General features: G+C 59.9%; 1 protein-coding gene across 3 annotated transcripts in view; it reads right to left on the reverse strand.

Annotated features, from left to right (window-relative positions):
• The window catches only part of RAI1 (retinoic acid induced 1), a 78,889-nt gene that overhangs the window by 18,320 nt on the left and 35,197 nt on the right, over positions 1–25,372 (reverse strand). For 2 of the 3 annotated variants that reach the window (XM_072877871.1, XM_072877872.1), the window contains one exon: positions 24,554–24,634. The exons of the other annotated variant lie outside the window; for it this stretch is intronic. The gene's annotated coding sequence lies outside the window, so the exon portion shown is untranslated. The remainder of the gene's footprint in view (positions 1–24,553; positions 24,635–25,372) is intronic. 3 annotated transcript variants of the gene reach the window in all.

Genomic DNA, 25,372 nt, shown 5'->3' on the forward strand with positions numbered 1-25,372 from the left:
GCCCAGCACCGCAGCTCAGAGCCATCCTGCACCCCGCATGGGGAACCCGGCTGGGATGGGACTGCTCTCCAGCCGTGCCTCAGTTTCCTCACCTCTGGGGTAGTCCAGGTTTGTGTGCGGTGTTGGGGCTCCTGTCCCCAGCCAGCACCGCTGGGCCGGGAAATGCCAGCCCGGGAGCAAGGGGATGGAGCGGGCTCGTGTCCCAGCCCCATGCTGGGGTCCCGGACCTCCTCCATCCCCGGCAGCCCTGAAGACCCCAGAGGGTGACGGGTGGCCGTCACCCCCAGGACATTTCCAGCTCTCCCGGCCATGCCACTGGGTCCATCCCCTCCAGCTTCAGCGGGTCGGGCTCTGCCCCAGCCACAGCCAGTTTTTCCCCAAAAAACTTTCTGCAAATTCACGCTGTGGTGGCCGAAACCAGCTGCTGCGGGAGGGCTACAGACGGGCAAAGGATGGACCCTGGCACCCGGCTGCACCCTGTCCCTCTCCCACGCTCCCACTCCCTCTCTGGGAGACGATGGGGCTTTGCCACCAGTGCCCCATGTCCCCACCATGTCCCCGCCATGTCCCCACCATGTCCCCGTCATGTCCCCTCCTTGCTGGTGAGCACACGGGGACATTTATGCCCATGTTTTAGATGAGGGTTATCAAATGGTTGCCCCATTGGCCACCATTTACCAAATTTGGTAATTATCACATTGACCAAAAATTGAGGGTTATTAAATGGTGGTTGCCAGGACCCACGGTTACGGGGGGCATTACCCCCTCCCCCGTTTGCCATCCAGCGGTCCGGTTTCGTGGCACCTCCTGCCTTTGCTTTTGGGGCAGCCACTCCGCCGTGCCGAATCGCGCTGCCCGAGCCAAGAGACCCAGCGACCGCTGGCTCCCCACCGCCGGCACGGCAAACCCTCCGGTCGCAGGCGCCCCGCGGATGCCGCGCTTCGGCGTCTGCCTGCAGACAGGTCTGTCCGCCGGAGATGAATTCGGCTGCGCCGCTGCCAGGCTCTGCCCTCTAAGTCATCTCCCGCCGGCAGCAGACAGCTCGGTAATGAAGCGTAATGCTCCGACACTCCCCTGAGTGACAGTGGCCAGCACCGGCTGCATCCCGGCGGCTCGGCTGGCCTACTCTGCCTGCCGGGGGGGAAAAGAGAGGGGGAAAAATGAGCATCCCTTTGCCACAAGCAGGGCTGGGGGCTGTGGAGCGGCATGTCTCCCCAGCCAGCACAGTGGGAGCTGGTACCCCTGGTTGGACCCCCGCTAGGGGATGCTGAGCAGGAATCCCCCGGGAAAAAGACCAAAAAAAAAAAAAAAAAAAGACTAAAAAGGACTTGAAAAAATAAATCGAGGTAAAAAAAATAGAATATAAAAGAGGTTTGAAAAAAATAAACCGAGGTTCGATGCCGTGTGATAAATTATTTCGGTATTAAACATCCCCCGTCTCCAAATCCTGAAGACAAATACTGGGGCAGGTGAACTGGGGAAGCAGATTTCCAAGGCCTTCTCCTGGTTCCCGGTTATTGACTCTGTCAATCACCGTGGGCGCTGCTCCAACCTTTCGCACCCCGCAAAATCTGCCTGCTCCTTTTGTTCCTGCTGAAAAAATCCGGGGGGGGGGAGAGGACGGGAGAGGAATTTGGGGCAGGGAACTTCCAAAAGGGATGATTAAGGAGTTAATCTGCCTGAAATAGATAAGGAGCTTAGAGCTACTGGTATTTGACTGTCCAAGTTTGGATTCAGCGTGTCTTAAACACTGGCTGGAATGTACTTAGATATGACCAAAGTACATGTCCCCCCGAGGAATTACCAGGTTGCCAATTAGATTTGCTTCCCAGATTCACTCAAACCTTCACAAGCTTCTTCAGAGCAGGAAAATTGCTGCCTGTCCCTGGGGAGGCGGCGGAGCAGCCGCTGCCGCCCGGCACGGCAGAGATCCTGGCGGCACGCGGGCAGCCGCCGGGATTTGCGGGAAGGCAGCACAGCCGGGGCGATGGCGCAGCGGGTTTGCCCGCGCCGGGGTGTGGGGGCACCGGGCATGGCTTGGTGGGCGCTGCCAGGGGGGTTTGGGTGGTTTTGGGTGCTTGGGGATGCGGGTGTGAGCCTCGCCGCGGTCACGGCTCAGCACCGGGGATGCCAGTGTGCTGGCCAGGCTTTCACCGGACCAGGCTCATCGGACCAGGCTGCAGAACCGGGGCTCTCCCCGCCTCCGACCGGGCTCCCGGTGCTGCTGCGCAGCCAAATCCAACCCAAAGTACCGCAACCCAGCTTCACCTGAGCCGGCGGCAGTCAGAGCCATCCCGGCCTCCGCGCAGGGGGCACAACACAGAGCGGAGCCACGATGCCGCGCGGGGAAGGCGAACAAGCGCCGGCGGCAAACGCCAGGCTCCCGGTCCCCACGGGCACCCGGCACACCATGAGCTCACCGCGAGCCCAGTGCTCGGAGCAGCGAGACCCACTGCCCGTGCCGGGGAGCACAACCACAACCACCACTGGCGCAAAGCGGCGTTAGAAAAGCAAACACCGTCCCCTGCAAAGCATCTCTCCATCCATTTATTTTAACTCTCCCGCTCCCATCCTCGTTATTTACGGTGCTCCATAACGTGATGGTGAAAGTAATGAAGTTTGGGGGTTACACGACCATCATGGAGGGAGGACCATAATGGGGGACCCCCACCACCGGCTCCCGCACCCCAACACGCAGGTGCCGAGCTCCTTTCCTATCCCAGCAGCGTGGCCAGGCTGCGCTCAGTAAATCCAAGCTGGGTTTCTCTGCTGGCATCCCAATTCCCACGGAAAGGTGTCGGGAGCGGCAGTGTGTCTCACCGGGCCGGTCTCGGCATCGCCGGAGCGGCAGCGGCGTGATGGAAAGTTGCTGGAACATCAGCTTCGGATGCCGAGTCCTGGTAACAGTTGCTATGTGAAACATTCAGAGGTGGAATTTACTGTCACAGTTAATAATAGATGAAGGTTTTAGAATTTTTGATGCTTTACATTTTAAGCCGTTTGATTTATAATGTTTCAGAAAAGGAGGGGAGAGAGGGGAGGGGGATAAAGGCAGGAGCCGAATGGCAGCGTGTGGTAAACACGCCGAGTGGGGACGCGGGCGGGGGGCTCCATCCATCCCCCTGCCCATGCCGGGGACACGGGTGAGACCCCTCAACCACAGCCATCAGGACGGGGTCTCCCCGCCAAGCACGGAGACTGGGCAGCATCCCTAGGGAAAACCGGGACGCCATTGGGACCGCGATTGGGATCTCAATCACCAGATCGCACTTCATTTTTCTTTTTTTTTTTTTTCCTTAAATCGCTGCATCTCTTCTCATTCTACCCGCGCGCCCCCGCCGGTGTTTTTATTCCGGCGGGTTGCTGGGTTATTTACTTGCTGGCGCTCCTCTCCCCTCTTGCAGGTGTATTTCAAGTAGGCTCCTTAAATAGCAGCGAGCCGCGCGCCCGCGGCGGTGCGCGCTGGGTCGTGCTGATTAGCAACACGCTGCCAAAAAAAAGAAGGGTCTTATTTCCCCGCCAAGCTGCCGCCGCGTTTGCACAAAGAGGCGCCGATGCCCCGGCACGTGGGGATGCTGCGGCCGGATCTGGGGGTTGGTGCTGCTGTGTCCACTCCGGGCCTGAGCAATCCTTCCTGGAAAGCAGCAACCAGAACAGGCGCCGGTGCCGTGTGAGGGACCGCGACGTCCCTTGGTGTTCTTCGGTGTCCCTTGGTGTTCCTCAAGGTCCCTCGATGGGCTCCAAAGCTGCCCAATGCTCGGGACGGCCGCAGCTCCGGCACCTTGCTCCAGCTTCTCCCAAACCCTGAGGCATCCCAGGATCCCAAATGTGTGTGTGGAGCATCCCAACATCCCAAACGTGTGTGATCGGGAGGATTTAATCCCTGAAGGCTCAGCAGGGCTCCAGGTCAGGCACAAGGCGGGGAGCAGAGGAGGACCCCACGCCTCCACTACCAGCGCTGGGCACGCAGGGACATCATGGTAAAATTGGGGGGGTGGGGGGGTGGATAGGAGGGGTTTCCCCTCTGCTCCCCCAAACCAAGAGAGATGCCGCGGTGCAGAAGGCAGGAGCCGCGTCACGGTGCTGTCGGGAGGACTCAAAGCGGGGCGGACGGGGGGGCTGGAGCTGGGATGCTGGAGCATCCGTCCTCAGACGCCTGCAGACATCCCAGCCCTAAACAGCTCCGCGGCTCCTGCCAAGGCCCCGAGCGGACACCGGGGCTGCCGGACCCCGGGAGGTGGCTGGGGTGCGTCCCCTGCCACCAGCACCCTCTGGCCCCTCCAGAGCCGCCCGCTCCCCCGCAGCATTGGGGATCCCCGGGGGTCCCGGGCTGAGCTGTCCCGTGATGTCTCAGTCAGGGCTTGTGCATCGCCCCATGTACGCATGCACAGCCTGGCCGGAGCTGAATATAACTTCTTTATAAAGTGGCTTTGACACAGGGGGGTAGCTCACCTTAATGAGGAGGGTTATTCCACAAAGACCCGTTACTAATGGGCGTGCGGGCAGCCAGTGCCCGCGCGCAGATGCCTGCTGCCGAAACCAGCACCGTGATGTGCCCGGCTCTCCCCCGGCCACAGGGTCCCTGCCGGATTTGCACCCACAGCTGAGCCGGTGCTGGCAACCTCTGGCTTGGTGGGCTCCCACCCAGGTCCCGGCAAGATCCCGATGTCCCCATGTCTCTGCCGGCTGCCTCTTTGCAATAAAAACCACTTGCAGGTCCAAAAATGCAACCGCATGGCACGTCTTGGCATGGAAACCATTCAACCCTTCCCAAAAAGCAGCTCCAGGAAGGGAGACTGAGGCCAGCACGGCTCCGGCATCCCCCCGTACCCACGAGGTCCCTGCTCGAAACACCAAAACCTCGATGTCCCCGTCTGCGTGGGCACCCGCTCTCCACCGCAGCCCCGACCGAAGACACCGCTCCCGCCAAGCACAGGCTCAGCCGCCGCCGCGGCTGCCAGCGATCAGCCCGTCATTACCACAACCGCCTTATTAAAAAACATAAAAGGGCTTTAAAACCCGGGACTCCCCCAAGAGCAAGTCCCTCCCCGCAGAGCCCCAACAAATTCGGTACACCGGTTCAGCCCTGCCACTTCCCGCCCCCCCCCGGCCCCCTCCGGGGACCCCCGTTAGCGGCGGGTGCCTTGTTAGCCAGCGCCGTGCCGGCGATTGGCTGAAACTCGTTTGCGGCGTCAAGCGGCTCTGCCCCAGACACCTTCCCATACGACCGGAGGCGCAGTACGTCCCAGGGCACTGTCACAATATATTAAGATGCGGCGCTAAAAATAAGCAACGGCAAAAATAAGCAAGGAAATCGCAGTCCCTGCCTGCTCCTGCCGGCCTCGCGCGCGGAGAGCCCCCGCGGCCGCACGCCGGCTGGGGAAGCACGGCAGGAAAGAGAGGATTTTGCTGGGTTTTATTAAAATGACACGTTTTTCCCTTCTCTCCACCCCCATCTCCAGCCTCACCGAGGAGCGAGCCCTGCGGTGACACACAGGACTTGGTGACAAATCATGCCGGGGGGGGGGTTTCTCTGCATGCCGGTGGCTCGGGGCACGGCCACGGCTGGTGCTTGGCCCCGGGGCTGGAGCAGAGCCCTCGCCCACCCCACGCAGCCCAGGACAGGGCTCTGCTCCCCGCTGGGGCCATCCCCAGGGCTGCCAAGCAGGGAGCCACAGGCGCAGCACCACGTGCCCGGCTGCGGTTTGCCGTCGAAGGATGGCTGGGTTTTGGCCAGCCCTATGTTAAATGCAACACCCAGGCTGGCGCCCCGTGGCCGTCCCCATCCCGGCGGCTCCCCGCCGGGGTACTCATCCGCAAACACCCCATTTTCCCCGCTCACTGCTACCCGGGCACGTGAATGCCAGTGTGGCACAGCCCATGGGGTGGGAGCGGAGAGCATCCTTCCCCCCGGGGATGCATTTTGCACCGGAGCACCCGGAGAGGGGGCAGACGCGGGCAAGAGGCTGCCTGCACTCATCCTGCTGCCCGCACCCATCCTGCTGCCCACACCCCGCGGGGTCCCATCCTCTGTGCCGGGTCCCGTCGGAGGGACCATCGGGGACACGGCCTCTGCCGTCTCCGGGAGATGAAAGGGCAGCTCCAAGCTCGGGGACGGCTCCGTGCCTCCAGCTGAAGGCGTGCGGCCGCCCTGCTGCCTCGGCTGCGGCTGGAACGAATGCATGCACATACCTCTGCCCCGGCACGGGTGTTTGCTCTTCTCTTCCGCGGCTGTGATTGATTAAAGGATCAGGGACATCTGAGAATGGAGGCAGCAGCGGCAGCAGCAGAAGCAGCTCCCTTTGGACTTGGAGAGCTTCCTTGCCTGCTGCTTGCTGCTGCCGTTGCCTGTCAGGCAGCTTTTAATCAAGGTTTGCTTATATCTGCAAAGGCCTTTCCCAGAGGGATGAAGGGAGGAAAAGAGGGGGGGAGAGTATATTAACATGCCAGCCACCCTCCCTCTCCCTCTCCTTTGTTTATGGAGAGGGTCAGTGCTTGGAAACGGCTAGCGGGGACGGGGAAAGGCACTTTGGGGGTGCCGGGGGTGCCGGCGGCACGGCGCAGCTCTCAGCGGGTCTGGGTACCACGGCGTGGCCGCGGGTGGGGAGGATATCGGCACCTGGCTGGGATATGCTCGGCGACATCAACGGTGCATAGAGGGAGCAGGACCTGGCGGCCAGGGCTCGGTGGCTTCCTCCTGATGGCCCTGGAAGTGCGGCGTGTCCCCACAGGTGCTGCGGTGGGCACGGCAGGGATGCAGGGACCAACCTGCATAGCCCCGAATCGGGGTCTCAGCCCGGAGAGACCAGCACCATCCATACGCCGCGATCGGCACCATCCGTACGCCGAGACCAGCGCCATCCGTATGCCGAGACGGGCACCGTCCGTATGCCCAGACCAGCCAGGCAGGGGGAACCCAGGCCCCTCCATCCCTCGCCCAGCCCCACGGAGGGTTGGGGTCTCCCATCTTACAGCAGCACCAGGGCCGCAGCTGGGAGCCCCGGGGTGGCCACGTCACGAAGTGCCATCTCCCTTCTGCAGCGCAGGCTTGGGCAGTGATACCGGGGCTGCAGAGGGACTGACGCTGGCCTCAGACCTGCCCCGCAGCACCCTAGGAATGGGTTTGCCCCACGACACCGGGAATTCGGCACGGCACAGCCAGGCTGCGAGCAGCCCCGGCAGCACCCGCCTCGCCGCTGTTGCCCACTCCAGAGCCCGTGCACACCCATGGAAGCGGTGCGGGAGGATGGATAACCCCCAGCCCCACGTCCCCCCGTCGAGCAACGCGTCTACCTCTGCTGCCATTCGTGCGCATCACTTAGGCTCTCCATGTTATCTTATTGCTCAGCTAATGACCTGCTAAAAGTATTATGTGAAAAACCGCACTCTTAGCCAGCCATTAAACTGGTTAGGACCAGCGGGTCATGCTTTATTGCTTTAATAACTGAGTTTATGAAAGGTCGTCTCATAACTGATAACATGCATAATTTTTGTAACTTAATTAATGCTGCTAATATACTGGAGTCTCCATCAGCTGCTGTTGCAACTGATGTGCAGTTTGCATCCGGAGTGGGGCTGGGTTGCGTATCCCGGGCCAGGCTCTGCCCTGCCATTCTTGCCTGGCGGCACCCGCGGTGGGAGCAGGGTGCGAATCCGCGCCGAAACCCTGCCGTGCCACTTTTCCACATCGGAGAATCCAATTTGGAAATGCTCCAGCTGAGAAGGGGATTGCTGTGAGCGGGCGGAAGGGGATCGGGGCCAGAACCTGGCTCCCAACCTGACGAGGCTGTAAAGAAGTGATTTCTTTGCTTCCCCCGTGCCCAGCCCGTGCAGCAGCTGAGGGCGGACGTGCGACCTGCAATCAGCGGGAGTTTTGCCCAGGGAAGGACCAAAATCCTCCGCGGGATGGCAGTCACTCCAGCAATCCCATACATCCCTGCCTGGAGTGAAAACCAAGCGAAGGAGCTCTGCCCTGAGTGGGGATTTGGGGTTGTGCCCCAGGAGGGTTTCCCCTGGGAGCCCCGGGACCGACCCTGCTCCTCCCGGCGATGCTGCGGGCAGCCGGGCTGGCACAGGGCTGGCTCCCGGAGGCTGCACATCAATCGCGGTCCTGCAGAGGTAAATGTCACGGAGCCGGCCGCCTTTCTTCCCAGCGCTGTATTTTTTAAGGACAACCTCCTTGGCAAGAACACATTTTTCTCATTAAAGGGGGAACAAAAATAAAGAAGCAAACAACTTCTCCCCACTGGCCCTAGCACACACCTGGGGGGCTGAGTGTCTGCGGGGGGGGGAGCTGGCAACCGCATGCATTTTCCAGGCAGCAAAACCAGGCCCTTCCCTTGCAAAAAAAAAAAAAAAAAAAAGTAAATAGGAGCCCAGGTGCATGCGGTGTGCGAGTCCCTGATATGCTGCCACCAGCAAATCTGGTGAGCTGCAAATCCCCGGCACCGCGCATCCAGCGCTGCAAATCCAAGCTGCTCCAGTCGCCTGCTTAGTTTTGCAAATTCTTTCCTGCTGGCTGAGAAAAGCCAATATGTCTGCTGCTCCCGCTCCAGCGCAATAATTGTTCAGCGCTGGTTATCATCCTGCCAGAAAGGCACGAGCTACCGCTGGGGCACTCTGCTTGCTGTAAATGCAGCTAGATGATTTCCTAGCAAATGCAAGTTTTCCAAGGAAGTGGGTGGAATCTGCTTGTCTCTGATTAGACAGCTTGGGTTTTTGTTTTCCTGGTGCTTTAGAGAGAGAGGGGAAAAAAAAAAAAAGGCATAAAATATGTGGCTTTCCATCCCCTCTGCCCTGAAACGCAGGCTCGCATGCATCCCGGCGATGGTCCCCCTGGGACGCGCAGCTTTGCCCACACTCTGAGCAATGATCCTGTGGAATGAGGCTATGATCTTTCATCAATCATTGCTGAGCGCTTCTCCCTCCCGCGCCCGCTCCCCAGGCCGTGCCCGCTGCAAGCGTACGGCCCCGCCGCTCCGTTTTCCATCCTCGCCTCCAAAAAGCAAAGGGTGCAGGGTTGGTCCCCCCAGTGCCCATGAGGTCAGGATCCTGCTTGGGGCCGGGGGGCACAGGGCAGCCCCGCTGCCACCCTCCCAGCCCGGCACCATCGAGGGATGCTTGGGAGGGGATGCAGGATGCCGGGGAGCTCTTCCGCAAGGAGAGGCTCACAGGACCGCTGCTCACGGGCAGGGTGAATCCCGAATCCCCGGGCAGCATCCAGGCTAACCAGGATGCTGTGAGGGAGGTGGGATCAGGACAAGCCCTGAGGCTGCAGAGAGGCAGGTCTGCCTCCCCGCCCTTGCCAGGGGAGGAAAAATGACTTGAAATTAAGATTTCCTGATGTTTGGGGGCTTGGAGACCTTGACACCCCCTGCGTCCATCTGGCTCTTCCCCTCTCGCGGCGGCTTGCTCCCGCGTCCCCGTCTATCCGTGAATACCAATTATGGTTTAGGAGAATGTATATCTGAGATGTGCAAATACAAAAGGCAGGAAATAAAAGTCATCTCTTACTGAAGAGGAGAGGTAACCATGACTACCTGGGACCTCATTTAAAACTGTGCCGGCCGCAGGCTAAAAGGCAACGCTTCCTATTGTTACACACGTTTACGGAAAGCTTTGAAAACCCGTTTCGCCCCCAAAACCAGCTGGGAAGTAAGAATGAAAACGAGAATTGGAGGGGGGGAGGATGTAGAAGATATTTATTGGTGTTTGCAGGCTGGTTTTGCATCCCCCCTGCGCGAAAACAGCCGGCGAGCTGAAACTTCAAATGAGCAACTCAGAGGGAGACGGAGCACCGGCGGCTGCGGCATCGTGGCTCTGGTGCCACGTGGCAGCTAGCCGGGATCCCGCACGGCAAAGGTAGAGCTGCGGCTCAAGCGGTCGGAAAGAGATGCATCCCGGGAGGGACGCAGGGAGCAAGCGAGCCTGTGAAGGGCTCCTGATGCTGCAAGCGCGGCCGGGATGTGCTGGGGGGAGCTGGGAGGAGCTGGTGATTCTCGGTGCCGGCTCCAGCCGTGCCGCACGGTTGCTGCTCACCGTGCCACAGCCAGCACCCAGGCACGCTTTGCCCACCGGCACAGCCCGTGGTCGGTGGGATCTCGCATGCCGCAGCCGTGGGTTGCACGCTGGATCCTGCACCCTGCAGGAGGGATGCCCAGGGAGGTCGGGGGCGACCGGGAAGCGCCGGCTGCCCAGCCGACCCTCTTCACCAGCCGTGTCCGCAGTGCCGGTGCAGACCCGGGGGACTGGCTCGCTGTCCTGGGCTGCTCGCAGAGATACCTGGTTGCTCCAACACGCATGTAATTGCGACCTGCCCCGTCCACCCAAAGACCAGGAAAGCTGTCCTCTGTCCACCAAAGACCGGCAAAGCTGTCCTCCGGCCACCAGCCTAGCCGGGGCCTTGCACCGCTCTTGAGCTCGCGGTTACAAGGCTGCTGACAGTGCAATTAAATTCCCCGTTTTTTGGTTCAAGAGCCATCCCACCTGCCATGCTAGCAGTGTGCCCCTCACCAAGGCGAAGCCAGGAAGAAGCGAGCCTGTGCCAGTGCTTGTCCGTCCCCGCCACCCCATGAGCAGCCGCCAGATCCCTGGGGTTTTGGGGACGGCTTTCCCCATGGGGGACAGGACTGCGATGGCCCCCCTGCATCAAGCACAGCCAGCTGCTGCCAGGGAGGGACGTCCCGGCAGGGCCATCGGCAGGAGCTGGTGCCCCCGGAGAGGAGCCAGTGCAGGGCGGAGAGGGAGCAGCCGCTCCGGCGCATCCCGGCCCTTGGGAGTTGCCAGCAGTTCCCATCGGGGTGATACGAGGTTCCTGCTCCAGCCTTACCCCATCTGATGCAAGCAGCAGGCGAGGAAGATTCACCTCCCTACACACACGGATTTGCTACGCCCAAAGGAGGGAACGGTGCCGGACAACACCGTGCCGATTCCCCACTGGGATAAAGCCATTGGAGTAAAACCCTGCGATGGGTGATGAGATGGGGGGGACGGCGGGAGGACCGGCAGCTCTTCTCCCGCCAGTGGACAGCCGGGAATGGGGAACCCCCACCGCCCTGATGGTGTAAAACCAGGCAGGATGGCGCAGGGGGATGCACAGCAGCGGGGCCTGATCCAGTTCCTGCTGCCGCATGGGGTGCAGCAAGCACCGCTCCCCTCTGTGCCTTGTCCTCCGCACCCTCCCAAACCCCTGTTTTAGGGGGGATCGCAAAATGCCTTCCCGGCCTGGAAGGTGCTAGGGAAGGACCCTGCGGGTCTGGGTGCACCGGAGCCACCCCGGCACGGCCCACTGGCAAGCACAGCCAGCGGGAACCACCTCGGTGTGCCTCAAAGCCAGACCTCGCTTTCGCAGGGAGCCGCGTTCGGTGCGCGGCGCCACGAGGCATCGCCGCGGTTGCAGCCGAACGCGACGCTCGCCTTCGCCCCTGGCATCGCCGCGGCTGCAGCCGAATGCGACGCTCGCCTTCGCCCCTGGCATCCCTGGCTTGCTGCCGCGGGCTCCCGCCGGCAAAGCTCTCCCCTGCCCGCTGCCGGCACGGCCGTGGCCCCCCACACCCTCCTGCCAGCATGCCGGACCCACACCTAGGACCACACATCAGGGCTGCAGGCAGGAGCCCATGCCAGGAATTATGGTCTGTACAAAAGACAATGACAGTGAATCTTGTTACTGGCTTTTCAGCAAACGTAATTCCTTTTTATTAGAAAATTAAAGGGTATGAAAAGCTTTCCAAGGCTGAAGAGCTGAAATGTGCTTTCATAAAATATGCAGCGTCTGATAAAACGGATTTGCTTGTCTGCCTGCCCCGGCCCCCTCCCCCTCCTGGTTATTATTCCTACCAGCAAGGTGATGCCTTTTGCCAAAACACCAATCCCGGCATGGCCGGCTCTAACCTGTGGAGACCCTCGGGGACCAGCGCTGCTCCCCGGCACCCTGGCCACCCAGCCACGAGGCACCATGCAGCTTGGGACTGTTTGAGGGTCAGTTTTGGGGTTATTTTTAGCTAAATAAACCTCCGAGGGGCAGTTTTTCCCCTCCAGGGTTGCAGGTAAAGGCTGATGACAATGCAAACCATCACCCAGAACCCAGCCGCGAGGATGCAGCAGTTGCAGGCAGGAGGAGAGCTGAAGCCAGGCTATGGTGGACAGAAAGCGATGGATTCCCCCCAGTCATTGCACAAAAAAACCTCCCGGGGACCCCAACCCAGAGAAAGCCATGCCGCCCTCCATGCGAGCCGTGTGCGGAGGTGCCGAGGGCCTGAGAGCTGCCGGCATCAGGCAGCGGGCAGCCAAGGTAACCTGAGGAATCTCGTTTTCTTCCCTTTAATTGTTCCCTCTCTCCGGCTCTTTCATTTTTCTGATGGTCTGAGTCAACCTTCCAGGTTTGCAAGGTTAAAGGTTTCTTGCTCTCTCCCACTGGGGCTTGCAGGGCCGGTGCAGGCACAGGGGACCACAGCACCATGGAGCGATGCCGGCAGGCAGTGCCGCCTCTTCCATCTTTCGTGGCCAGAACACCCTTGCCAGCCCAAGGGCAGCAACGCCGGGGGCCAGCTCGACCCTCCAGGTTTTGTATTTCCATTGCCAAGATCAGTTCTGTCTCTGCAAGTTCCTGGGGATGAACGGCAGCAGGACGCAGCCGTCCCCACGCCGAGATCACCGTGGCCCAGGGATGGTGCACGGGCACCTCGCCGTGACCACCATGCTGGCAGGCGTGGGGCTGGCACCCTCCGACAGTTTGTCACCCTTGTCCTGGGGAGACTGGGGAGGTGAAACAATGTCCCCTGGGTGCCATCGGGGAGCCTACGCCGTGGCTGGGAGAGGACCTGGCGGCCCTGGCCACTGTCCCCGAGTGACTCCAGCACCGGCAATGTGAAATAGGGGCAGGCAGCGAGGGGACGGCAGCACCACCGCCACGCACCCGCTGCGGCGTGTGGGACAAGCCACCGGACATGGGGCCACGGGGCTGGTGGGGACAGGGACAGGCGGCATCCGGCCGTCTCCCTGCCGCTCTGCTGGGCACCGCTGCTGCAGGGAGAAGCAACCCCGGCGGCAACACCGCTTGCGCCACGGGAGCGTGCGTCCCCGCGTGCACCCTCCCTCCCCTCTCGTAAGCAAGTGTGCCGCGACGCAGCTACGGTGGCTTCTCCTTTCCACCCCATCCGCCCCGGCGGCTGCGGCCTCCCAGTGCCACCGGCAGCGCCGTGCGTGTGACGCCTCGCCGGCTATTACCACAGGAAGAGCTGTAACGCTACAGCAAACCTCCCCGCTCAGCCCTGCTACAAATCAGGGTCAGGCGGCAGCGCTGTTAGACAGAGCCTGCCGCTACGTGCTCCTGCTCCTAATGTCCTCCCCGGCACGCTTAATGGGGACGCGGAGGAGAGAGGCGCGGCGAGACAGCGGCTTGGCCCCGCTGCCCATCTGGGGGTTGCTGCCCTCCGATCCGGCTCGCCCGTAGCCGTGCCGGCTCCCAGCTGCGTGCCCCCCAGCTCGCCAGCAGTGCTGAGGGTTAACGCCAGAGAGGCACGGCCGGGGATGTTTTCTCCCCCAGGGCTGCTCTGGCTTTACCTTTAACATCTGCAAATGTGGTTAAAAGTTTGCCGAGCCTATTTTTAGAGCCTCTCACCACATGCGATTTCTCCATCGTGAGACAGGAAACGCTGATGAGGTTGTTCGCCACAGAGCTGCTTTCTCCTCCCCGGACAGCCTCCGAGCTCCTCCGATCTGCATGGTGCTGCCATGCTGCCGGCCCCCCGGTCCCCACCTCCCGGCGAGGGGACCGCACCCTGCGGCGGCGGCTATGGCAAGCCTGAGAGCCAGGAGAGCTGCCCGCATGCCATCAGCTTGCCTCGTGCCTCAGTTTCCCCAAAGCAACAGCATTTTGCTTCGCTGCCCACCCCGGAGCAGTGCTAAGGGCTCGGCGGCTGCTGCATCTCCTCGACCGCGGGATGCACCGATGCATTGGCACCAGGCATGGGGGCTGCCAGCAAAGAGACCCCGGCGGAGATGCCCACCGCCCACGGCACGGGCTGCTTGGTGTGTCCTCACTGTCACGCTTAATACGAAATGCTTTGGAGCCAAAGCGGATCCCGGCTGCCCTGTTGGGCACCGGCCCTTCTGCCGCCTGTCACAGCCCTGTGCCTGAATATGCGGCGTGGGCTCGACAGCCCGTGAGCGCGGCTGCGGCTGGGCGGCGCGGGTACCTGCTGTTTGAATGTCAACACCTCATTTATACATCTTGATTGGCTCTCATCAGCCATGCTGCGTTACACCTGATTGCTCCGAGCCGGCGCGGGGTGCCAGACTGCAGCGCGTAATTTCATGTAATTGGCCCTCCATCCAAAGCAAAACAGAAATAGAGGAATAAAGAAACAATAAAGCATCCTCACCCCTAAAAAAATTAAAATCCCTGCGTTTTTGGGGTTGGTTTTATTTTGCAACCAGGAGCAGGCCGTGCCGCGGGCTGTGGGAATCCCTTCCTGACGGTGCCGGACCCCACGCGAGCTGTGAGATGCTTTGCCACCCCGTGGGCTCGGCATGCTTGCACTCCCCCTCGGCCCGCGATGAGCCCCACGCTCGTGTCACGCTCGCCTGTGCTCCTTCTCCCGCCCGCTCTCGCAAACCACTGAGGCTGAAATTTCAATTAAGAAAGAGAAATAATTACCCGCCGCTCCACATTTCCTCTAAAATGGTAGCCAATGCCAGCAAGCCGAGTCACCGCCTCCCGCTGCGTCCTGGCGCGCACCGGCGGGCTGGCGTTCGGCTGACATTTCCAGGATAATGCCAGCCCAGCCACCGCTTGCCGGTGGCCGCTACTGCACCCATGCCGGGAGGCCAACATCACGCGGATGCTTGGAAGAGATGCTCGCTTCCTCGGCGAGCGCGGGGCTGCCACAAGCCCCTGCCGCCCCAGCTCGACCTTGTGCTGGGTCTGAACCCTCTGCCCGATGCTGCCCGTACCCTGCCATGCCCCCGGCTGGGGTCCCGGCCCCCTGCTCTCCTCCTGGCAGAGGTGACCTGCAATAATGCCTCAGCTCGCCTCCTCCCAGCCCCGAGCTGCGGACCACGGGGAACTGCCGTGCTGCCGTCCCCGACAGCCTCCGTGCACGGGGACAGGGCGCACAGGAGGGCAGGAACAAGAGGACAGGCAGCACCGGGGCAGGCAGCAGCCTCGGCTGCACCGGCAGCACTGCTGGCGTGTGGAGCAGCACCGGGGAAGGGTGGATGGACCCACCTTTGGGACACGTCCCCAGCTCGGGGACACCAGCGGTGCGGCTGTATCAGCCTCCCCCATGGCGCTGCTCCGGGCAGATGCTCCAACCCAGCGCTCACCGGGGCACCGTGGGCCTGCCCACAGCCCCTGGGATCGGCTCTGCTTGTATTTATCCCGATGATGTTCCAGAAACCACATTTCTTGCATCATTTTATTTCAGCACAGCCAAAAGCAAAAGAGGAACAAACCCCATCGGGGCTGGAAAGGGCGCAAACCCCCTTCGGAGGATGCTGCAGCATCCCACAACCGTTCCTGCTCCTCCTCCGCACCAGCCAGCCTGTCCCGGCTCCAGCTCACGCCTCATCGGGGTGGCACAACCCTGTCACAGATCCCCGTGGTCTGTCCCCAGCCAGCACAGCTGGAGGTGGGAGATGTAAACCCCAGGAGAAGGCAGAGATGGACGCTGACCCGGGCACAGGAGGCTCCGCCACCATGAGGATGAGGATGAGGATGAGGATGAGGAAAGGAGAAGCATGATGCACAGGGCTGGCCTTGGGCTTTATGCACCTTGCAGGGCTGCGGTTCCCACCCGCACACAACGCCCCAGGCTTGAGCCCCTCCTGCTCCACCCCAAACCCCCACTGGACACCAAAACAGCAAGAAACACCGACCAGCTCGCGCCGAACTCAGCGCGGGGAGATGCCACGTTCGGGCAGTGGGAGCCGAGACGGAGCTCCAGGAGCGAGAAGGTGGCGACAGTGAGACTCGCTGGGGAAATGGGTGCTCCCTGCACCCCGACAGATACAAATACGCTGCTGCCCAGCGACTCCACGGCGATCGGCTTGTGCCGCCGTGTGCTACGGGAGCTCTACCTCGAGTGAACAGCAATTACGCTCCTACAGCCCCGGCTGCCCAGGGAGCTCCGCAGGTGCTGCAAGGATCCACGCTGCTCCAGAACAAGCCGGTGCGGGCGATGTGGTGTGTCCCCCAAACCGGACCCTCTGCAATCAAGGGGGATGGCATCTTATTTTCTGCGGATGTTTTCCCGTTCCTCTTCCCATAAGCTGGAGGGCCGGGGGATGCCACAGCGAAGGCTGCAAGTCCCGTGACTCTGGCGGCAGGAGATGTGGGAGCCCCGGGGAGCGATCACAAGAACGGGGAAAGCAGCAACCTCAGGTTGCAGATTAGCTTCATTTTATAGCCAGGGAGGCAGAAACCTCCCGTGGTTCAACATCTCACTGGAGACCACACAGGGAGCCTGGGGAAAGCCAGGGAGAGGTCGCAGGTCTCTGCGGGGCGAGAGCATCCTCTCCCCAGGGAGGGAGGGAGCTCGCAGTCAGGGGGACCCCACAGCTCCCCCAACCCACCACCGCACCCCAAATTTCAAGCAGGGCCACGCATTGCACCCCTTCCCCCTATGACCCCAAACACCCCCCCTGCAATACCGGCGGGGGCTGCAGAAACCAGTTTGGCGGAGAGAGGCTCTTTAACCAAGTTTAAATGCACTTCCCTTGACTCGGTTCCCAGTTCAGCGTAGAGGAGACCCAACTTGGCCGGCAGCCACAGCGCTCAGCTATGCACGTCCCTACCAAGAGACACATTCCTCAGCACTGCAGCTAAGTGCAGCACAGCCTTTGAGGCCTTCACCCCTCCTTCAATGATAATTTATGCCCTCTGACCCAACTCCCCCTTTTAAATCAGGCTGATCAATACAGAAATCAGACAATCCTTTTAAGAAACTATCTCATCTGATCCTTCCAGCTAATGATCTCTGCTCTTCTTACAGCTGTTTGCAGATATGTAGCCCAGGCTGCTGGGAGAAGTGGGAAGAAGAAAAGCCACCGGGCCAAATTTCTCCTTCTCCAGTCCAAGCAGGAGCAGCGGCGTCGCTCTCCATTTGCACGGGAGCGAAATGGGAGATGCCAACCCCCGTCTTTCAGAAAACTGGAGCGCGGGCTCCCATCGGCAGGCTGATGGCTCCTCCGGCAATGCCGCACGCTGGCACTCGCTGCTGAGCATCGCGCTGCAGGGAAGTGCCGGCTCCGAAAATCTGCCCCCTCGCCCGTCTTGCCGCCGAACGTGCCCTTCTCCCAGCCCGGGAGGCCTCCAAGGACATTCTCCTTCATTCTCGCTCTTCCTGCAGGCTCCAGCCTCCCAGCGTGGCTTTGCATCGCCTCCCCTGCAAAGAAAACCCAGCAACACAAAGCAACAGCCCTGAATCCGGTTCCTGGCTGAGCCGCAGTCGCCCGCACCCTGTGCCGAGCACAACCGCGGCACCGCAGCTCCCGGCTCCTCTGCGCACAGAGGGGAAGCGGTGAGCGCTGGGGATCTCCATCGCCTGGCCGGCAAGCCCTCGCCCCTCGTGGGACCCTCGCCCCTCGTGGGACCCTCGCTTTATCACGGCAGCAAAAGCTGATGGGTACAGCCGCCTTCTGCCCACGGAGGAGCTAAACCGGATCGGTGGAAGAGGGAGCGATGTCCGGTGCGGCACTTCCGCACGGGAGCGCTTGGGGAGGAGAACGCCACAGCAAATGTCCACGGCGGAGCCTCCAGAAGGGCTTTATTGATGGCGGCTGCATTTCTGTTTAACTGGCAAAGGAACAAGGTTAACCAGCGAAGAGGGAAGCATCGGAGAACCCTTTAAGTCTTCAAAGTAAATCAGCTCCTGGAACAAACGCACTTGGTAGCCAAATGTCCCCTTCTCCTTTGTGCGTGCTGGGCTTTTGACATTTATTACGCTGCCCGAGAACCACCCAGAGGAAGGATGCTTTCCTTGCATCTAAGGGCCATTTCTCACCCTGGCACACTCGGACGTGGATTTCTCCCCTCCTAGGCAGGGTCTGGCCCCCCGCACCCCCTCCCCGCAGGGACCTCACCCTGCAAACCACACAGAAGGCAGGATGGGACCGTGCCCCAGGGATGCTCCGTGCCCTCCCCGCACCCGCCAGGAGCCAGGAAGCAGGCTCCGAGCCCGGGGTACCTCTAAGGTCCCCCCCCCACGAGTCCCCTCCCACCCAGCACTCGCTCTGAAGGCAGAGAGCAGATGCAGAAGCCAAAGGGTCTGAAGGGCTGCCGCAGCGCAGCACCGTACAGGTCCTGCCACAGCAGTCACAGTGAATTACAAGGTATTAGAGCCCCGCGCCGCCGTGCCTCTCGTGCAGCAGCAGTCACGGTGAAGGACATGCTACGATAGGACTAGAGTCTCCTCCGGAGAATCCAGTTGCCAGCCTGGTGAAAGGCGGTGGTATGAACAGGCCAGCCCTGTTCTATAGATCATACAGCGACAGGCATGGTGAAGGACACGCTATTACAGGACGAGAAGGTGTGGGGGTTTACCCAGCGACAGCCAAGCTGAAGGACGCCGTGTTTGGGGGGGGGGCGGCCGTGCCTCGCTGGATCACTGAGTGCTCACACCTTTGCGAGCCAGCAGCCGTGAACGTTTTTAATTATTCTTTCCTACTTTATTGAGCATCTCATTTTCATTTACGTGCCGGCCGTCTCCACCTGAGAACATGGCTGGTGCCGCTCCTTTCCAGCACCGCTCATGTATCCCCTCCCGGCACAAGCTGGATGGGACCCAGCGGAGCCAGAGGTCCGTCCCCGGCACAGGGGACCCATCCGGTGACTGACCTGCCCTGCAGCTCCTCTGCACACCCCACATCATGTCAAGGACCGTAACGGAGCTGGGCAGAGCCTCCCTGATGCTCAATGTCCCTCCCTGCCTGGGCACAAGCACCGAGCGCCAATTTTAGTGGCTGCCATAAATGCAGCAGGAGCGGTGTCCCCTGGTGAGGCATCGAGCGGTGACTAAGAGCGGAGATGACAATAAAGCGGAGGAAGCAAGGTCTGACTGCAAAGCAGCAAACCAGCCCCCCGAATCCAGCTTGGAGGCACTGACTGACGATGCTCCCCCAAACGAGAACAGAGCCCAAGCCCTGCGTGGGCACGAGCCGAGCCGGCGATGGGGAGCCAGGCTCTCTTGGGCTCGGGCTGAGCTCGGCCCTGGCGCAGGCTCTGTTTGGGTGGAAATCCCATGAACGGGAGGGGAGAAAGGCTTCCCCGCATCAGGACGCTGGGACGGAGTTCAAGCCTCTTAGCAAAGCACACAGGGAGACTTCTGCACAGCCTCTACGTATAAATCTACCCCCTTAAAATGTTCGCGGCGGTTAAATGCGGTAGCGATTGTGCACGACTTGACAGATCGAGGCATATTTATGGCGCTTTGGAACAAGGGATACAACCAGTTGGGATTTTTGCTTGGCTCTACCACTTGGGCATAGTGCAGCCACAACAAACCCATTTGAATAACTCTTGTTTCAACCAAGGCAGAGATCCAGCCTATTCCCCGTGGAGCAAGCACCAGACCTTGGGCCAAATTAATCTCCGATGGATCTCCATCAACTTCATGGAGCTACAACCACAATTTGGCCCATGCGTGACGTGTAAATCTGTTCATTTTTCTTCCGAATCATCCAAATAACACAGCATTTGTTAGCGCAGGAGAGGGACGCATCCTCCGGGAGAGATCTCTTCGGATAGCGCGCCAGCCCTTCCTTTTTTTATTTCCTTTGCTGCCTGGGATAAAAGGCGAGCGAGCCAGTCCGTAGTACATGTCTGAGCTGTTTGGGAAAGAAATAGGAATTTCCTCCTGCCATTCCTAGTGTTTTGATAGGCAGGTGGGATGCGAGCAGGAATAACTCAATCAAGACAGAGCAATTTTTAATTAATTTGCGGATCCCTTCGCCGGCTGATCGCCTTGGAGACAAAAGGGAAGCCTCTCCTTTAACACTTGTGTGTGCCTGGTACTCTGAGCCTCCCCTTTTCACCAGCGCATCTTTGGTCTTGAAAGCTGCACAAAAGGAAGAATTCCTTGATCTTTTGCCTTGGCTTTTGCTAAGACAGAGACACACGAGGGGGAGGTGGGTTGGGTTTTTTTTTTTTTGCGTGTCTTTTCTATTTTTTGGAGAATATTAGAGCCCCAAAATGCACACAGAGCGGGGTGGGGAAGAAAAAAAAGAAGGAAAGGGGGAAAAAAACCCTCAAACCTAAGAAAGCAGAGCGCTTTCCCCTTGCTCTGTTGACACCTTCTGCCCAGCCCACTCCATCCCCAAGGGGAGGGAGTTGAAAGGTTCAAGCTACATCAAGTGGTGAGTAATGCAGCGGGAGGCTGCTGCTCAGGGCCGGGCTCTCGCCCTCCGCGATCGCTCCCTGCCCCGTGCCCGACGCTGTGCGGGGCAGAGCCGAGCTCTCGCCCTCCCCTTCTCCCCCCGCCGCCAGCAACAGTGGGGATGCGGGAACTTCCTAGGCAGTGACTGACACTACAATTATCGATTGCCGGCTGCAAAGGCTTGCTCCTGCCTCTCCCCCTCTTCTCACTTGTTTTCTTCTGTGCAGCAGAGTGCCAGCCTTCAGAGACTGCTGCTGTAAAAGGCTCAGATTGACGGGGTGTCAAGATATCCACTGCCCCTGGCTTTTAACGTTCCCTCGCAGGGGGGAGCGGGAAGAGCCCCTGCACCGTCGAGGGGAGCTCAGCTAGCTCCAAAAGAAAAGGAGGAATGAAAAGCCTTCCTCTCTCCTCCGTCGAGGAGATGCTCTTGAACCACAAGCAGCTTTTTCAGCCTCAGCTTGGCTGCATGCGTCTCGGAAATCTCAAGATGCTGGGAAGGAGGAGAGGCGGCGTGCCAGCCGGCCCCCGCCAGTGGCTTCATCCTGCCCAAAATCAAGGCACCCAAGAAAAACAGCACCCTCCCCATCAGGTCTCCATGGGGTGGCACACACATGTGACCACGTGCCCATTGGATTTGGCCGTGGCCATTTCGGAGGCAGGGAGGGCAAGAGGCATCCTGGCCAGACAAGATCACCTGGCAAAGGCTGCAGAAGGACCAGGACTCCCCAGCTCAGGTGCATCCTCTGCTGCTCGGCACCGACGGCACGGGGCGACCACACCAGAGGGTTTTCCTTGCAAAAACTGGCAAAGCAGGAGCTCCAGGTGCCCTCCTGGGTCCTCCACCAAAGGCTGCGATGCCGCTTTGGGAGGCCACCCTACCCAATGGCCCTGGGAGCCAGGACTCCCAGGTCCTCCGTAAGCCCCATCCCCGGCTCAGCCGGCCACCCCCAGCAACTGCCATCCCTGCCGCAAAACGGGGATGGCAACCTGCCCGCGGAGGTGTTTGCAAAGCCTGGCGGCACCTTGGGACCATGGCTAAGTGTTACGCGCTGGAGCCAGCAGCCTGAAATTAAAGCCGGCTCCGCGACCGTCAGTGTCGACACCTGGTGATGGGAGGAGAGGGATTGATGATGGAGAGTCTGTCGCTCCTGATGCATCGCTGTCAGGGTCAATACACAATTCTCGGGGAGATCAGATGTCCAGGTTAACTGCTTTGCCTCCACGCTAAGCCGATGGGCTGGTGGAGCCCTGTCCTGCTCACGCGTCCTCTTCCCTGGCCAGACTCAGCCCCGCAGCCACCAAATGCCACCGAGAGCAACCCCAGGGCTCGTGGCTCTTGTTTTCATCCATGTAGAGCTCATGGATGGGAGCTCTACATGGATGGGAGAGGGACCCGGGGGCAATAGGGACCTGCCCCCCAGGAGCTTTCGGCTGCATCAAACGAGCCCACTGCCACACACAGCATCGCCGTGGGACCACGTGGGGACACGGGGCTTGGGGACAGCCACCACCTCCCCGTGGTCACAGAGACACTGGCCCCCCAAGGGGGCCTGGGAGTGGGGGTGACAAGAACCCTATGGGGAGAGCCCCATCTGCCGGTTCCCCTGCCCGTCCCCGTCCCAAATTGGTGGGCAATGGAAAAGGCAGGAGAGGGGGGACCCTCACCTCTCCTGCCCAGCACAGGTCCTGCTGGCTCAGTGGCCATGTCGCACTCTGCACCCTGGGCGGGCAGAGGATCCACGTGGCTTTGGCACGACGCCTGTCCCCTCCAGGTGACATTCCGGCTGCAGAGAGCCACCCCGGACCCCTGTGGGCCAGGAGAGCCGTGACAGCGGGGCTGCATTGTGCCCTCTGCACCGAGCAGGCTTGCGGCACCCCACGGCACCCCACGGCACCCCGCAGCCGCGTGGGGTTCCCCGCTATTGCGGCAAGCCCAGGCGGGAAGCGCAAGCTCTGCTTTGCGCCGTCACCGCCGGCCATCCCCGTGCGCCACGCCGGGCAGGATCCGTCCCGCAGCGCAGGGGGTCCTGCGAGGATGAGAGCCACCCGCAGCAGACTGCGGCGTCTCACCCCGCGGCTCTCGGGGGGGTTTAGCCGCACATCTCCTCCTCCGGCACAGCACAGCCAGCACCAGCCGCCCAGCCTCCCCGGGGGACCCCGGCATGGCCCCCACGGCGGGGACCAGGGGGGTCTTACCTGCCGGCAGCCCGCGGAGCCAGCTTGGGGTGCACACAGCATCGCACCCCGACCCCGATGCAGCCAGACTTGCGCCAGCCCCCCCGAAACCCCAAGAAAACAGAACGCGGCATGAATAACAAAAGCAGCGATCAGTAAAGACTCTCCCAAGAGGCTGCAAGTTCTTCAATTAGAGCTCTCATTATAGGAACGAGAAACTCCACACCGTCTTCTGTACGGATAACACTTTTTTCCCCCTCTCTTTTAAAGAAAAAAGGGAGGGAGGGAGGGAGGGAGAGGAAGGCTGCATCTCTAATGCAACAGACAGGTCTGCTGAGATTCACTTTGGCTCTTATTTTGACTTTCATCTAAAAGAGCTGCCCTGGGAATCCATTAAGTCCAATTTAAATCGGCTCTCCGCCCTCACGGCTTCTCCCCGCCTTCGCGCCCCCCCGGCTCCCTTCTCTCCCCCCTTGGATGCAAACAAACACAAAAGCAAGGCCAGGCAGGGCAGGCAGCGAAGGGCAGGCAGCGAAGGGCAGCACCGGCGAGGTTTCGGAGCCATTCCCCGGGGGATTACAGCCCTCCCGGGGCAGTTGCTCGATCTTTATTTCCGCCCAAATAAACACAATCCGGCCCCGTTTGGATACCGCCTCAATATCACCCACCTCGGTAGCGCTTTTGGGGGGCCGATGGGGTTTCGGGACCTGCTTCTGCTCCCCACACATCTCCCCCCTCCACGCACAGGCGTATTTTCCTCCGATTTTATTATTTTCGAGTACAATTAGCTCCATTAACGCCGTAGCCGGCAAAGTTGGATGGGATATAATCGCATACTTCACTCCAGGGTTGTTTTTTTTTTTTCCCCAGTGAGTTTCCCCACCCCAAGACCATTCCTCTGCCTTTGGGAATCGCCCCCCCACCGCAGCCCCGCAGCCGGGCGAGGGACGGACCCCTCGCCTTTCAATTCACCACACTCATTCAAGCTCCGCTTCTGTTGTATAAGCAGTTTTCCAGCTCTTCCCCCCCCGTAACACACCCGCTCTGCATTGCATCCTATTCATATGTTTTCAATCATCGCCGTTTCGTTATTTAAAACAAAAGCACACGGGTCCCCCCCCGGCAGCAGGCTCCGAGCCCCCTTGCCGGGCTCCTCGGTTATTCCCTGGTTTGTTTGTTTATTAATGTCAACGGAGGATTTGGGGGCAAAAATTTGCCGTGGGAGAAAGGGAGCGGGAGGGGAAGGTCCCACCGAGGGGCTTTCCAAAGGCGCAGCCAGATGTGCAAACCCCACGATTCCTCGGGTTATCTGTTAGATCCATTTTTTTTCTGCCCCGCCAGCCACCGAATAAAAGAAAGAAAATCCATCAAGTCAGCGTTCTCACGTGCAGACAACGGCAAGGATAGCCAGGCGCCCGACCGCGGCACTGCCGCAACTTTTATAAGTATAAAACCATGCACATGGATAACTCCTAAATTAAATAAACCTCCCCTGGAAGATTTCCCTCTGCAGAGGCTTTCGCAGCCCCGTGCCCGTTATTATTTTAACTTTGGAAAAGTAGGAGTCAGGACAAGCAAAATGAATCCATCCCTTACACAAATATTCCAAGTCTCAGCTGTATCTTTGTTCAGACACCCATCAATCGGCAAGTCTAGAGGATTTTTGGACCGGTTGCAAATTTCTTTATTACTTCCAGAAAAGCAAAACACCCCCCCCCCCACCTCCTCTGCCGCTGCTGCAAATAGGACACACGGACACACACACACACACACACACACACACGTACGTACACCCCCCCCCCCCCAAACTCCGCGATGCCGGCGCCGTGCATCCATTCAATTGCAGCGGCACACGAGTTGCACAAGAGAAAAATAAATCCGGAAAAAGCTCCGTCCGCACACACACAGCCACACCCCCCCAATTCTGCTGCGGCTTCAATAAAAAAAAAAAGACAGAAAAAAAGGTAAAAAAAAAAAAAGCACAAAGATGTAGCTTGCAACAATACCTGCGATGGTCCTCGCTCTCTCCTCTCTCTCCTGCTGGCTCGCTCTCCTCCTCTTCCAGAGCACAGTAGCCAGATTAGATCCTTAGAAAAAAAAATGTGAGAAATAGCACAATTCTCCTTTTTTTTTTTTTTTTTTTTTTTTTTTGCTTCCCTTCTCAGCAGCCCTTCTGAGCTCCTTCACTAACCATTATTCATAGACCACTAGGGGATATAAGGTAATTAGAAACGGCCCTATAGCATCCAGCCTGAAAATGTAATGCCAGCGGTAGGAGTGGTGGAGGGCTCTGGCTGCGGGCGGCTCCGGCAGAAAGTGCTCGGTGGAGCTGGGGACGAGGTGAGAAGTGGGGTGGAGGAGAGGGCGAGCGGCAGTGGGTGCTGGTGGCCCTCCCTGCAGAGACCAGGGTGGCCAGGGACGCCGAGGGCCAACGGCACTGGTTTTGGGTTGGGTTTGGGGGTGGTTGGGGTTTTTTTGGGGGGTTTGGTTGGTTTTGGGTTTTTTTTTTTGGAGTGGGCTCGCCGTGCCCGTGTGAGCCGTGCTGGGGCTGCGTGTGTGTGTGCGCGCGTGTGTGTGTGTGTGTTTGTGCCAGGAATAGCAATCAGCAGAGGCAGCACACAGAGCGCAAAAATGCCATCATGCAGGGTCAACAGAAAGCTGCAGACATTTTTTTTTTCCCTTTTTTTTTTTTTTTTTTTTTTTGTAGGCTTAATCCTCTGGAGCGGGGGAGAGGGAAAAGGAGGAGGCTGCTGCCTTCTTTATAGTTTTGATTTTTTTCCTCTTCCAGCCTCGTAGGATCAGATTAACCCCCCCTCCCCTCCACG

This window comes from Ciconia boyciana, chromosome 13 (assembly GCF_034638445.1).
Source record: "Ciconia boyciana chromosome 13, ASM3463844v1, whole genome shotgun sequence".
NCBI classification, from domain to species: domain Eukaryota; kingdom Metazoa; phylum Chordata; class Aves; order Ciconiiformes; family Ciconiidae; genus Ciconia; species Ciconia boyciana.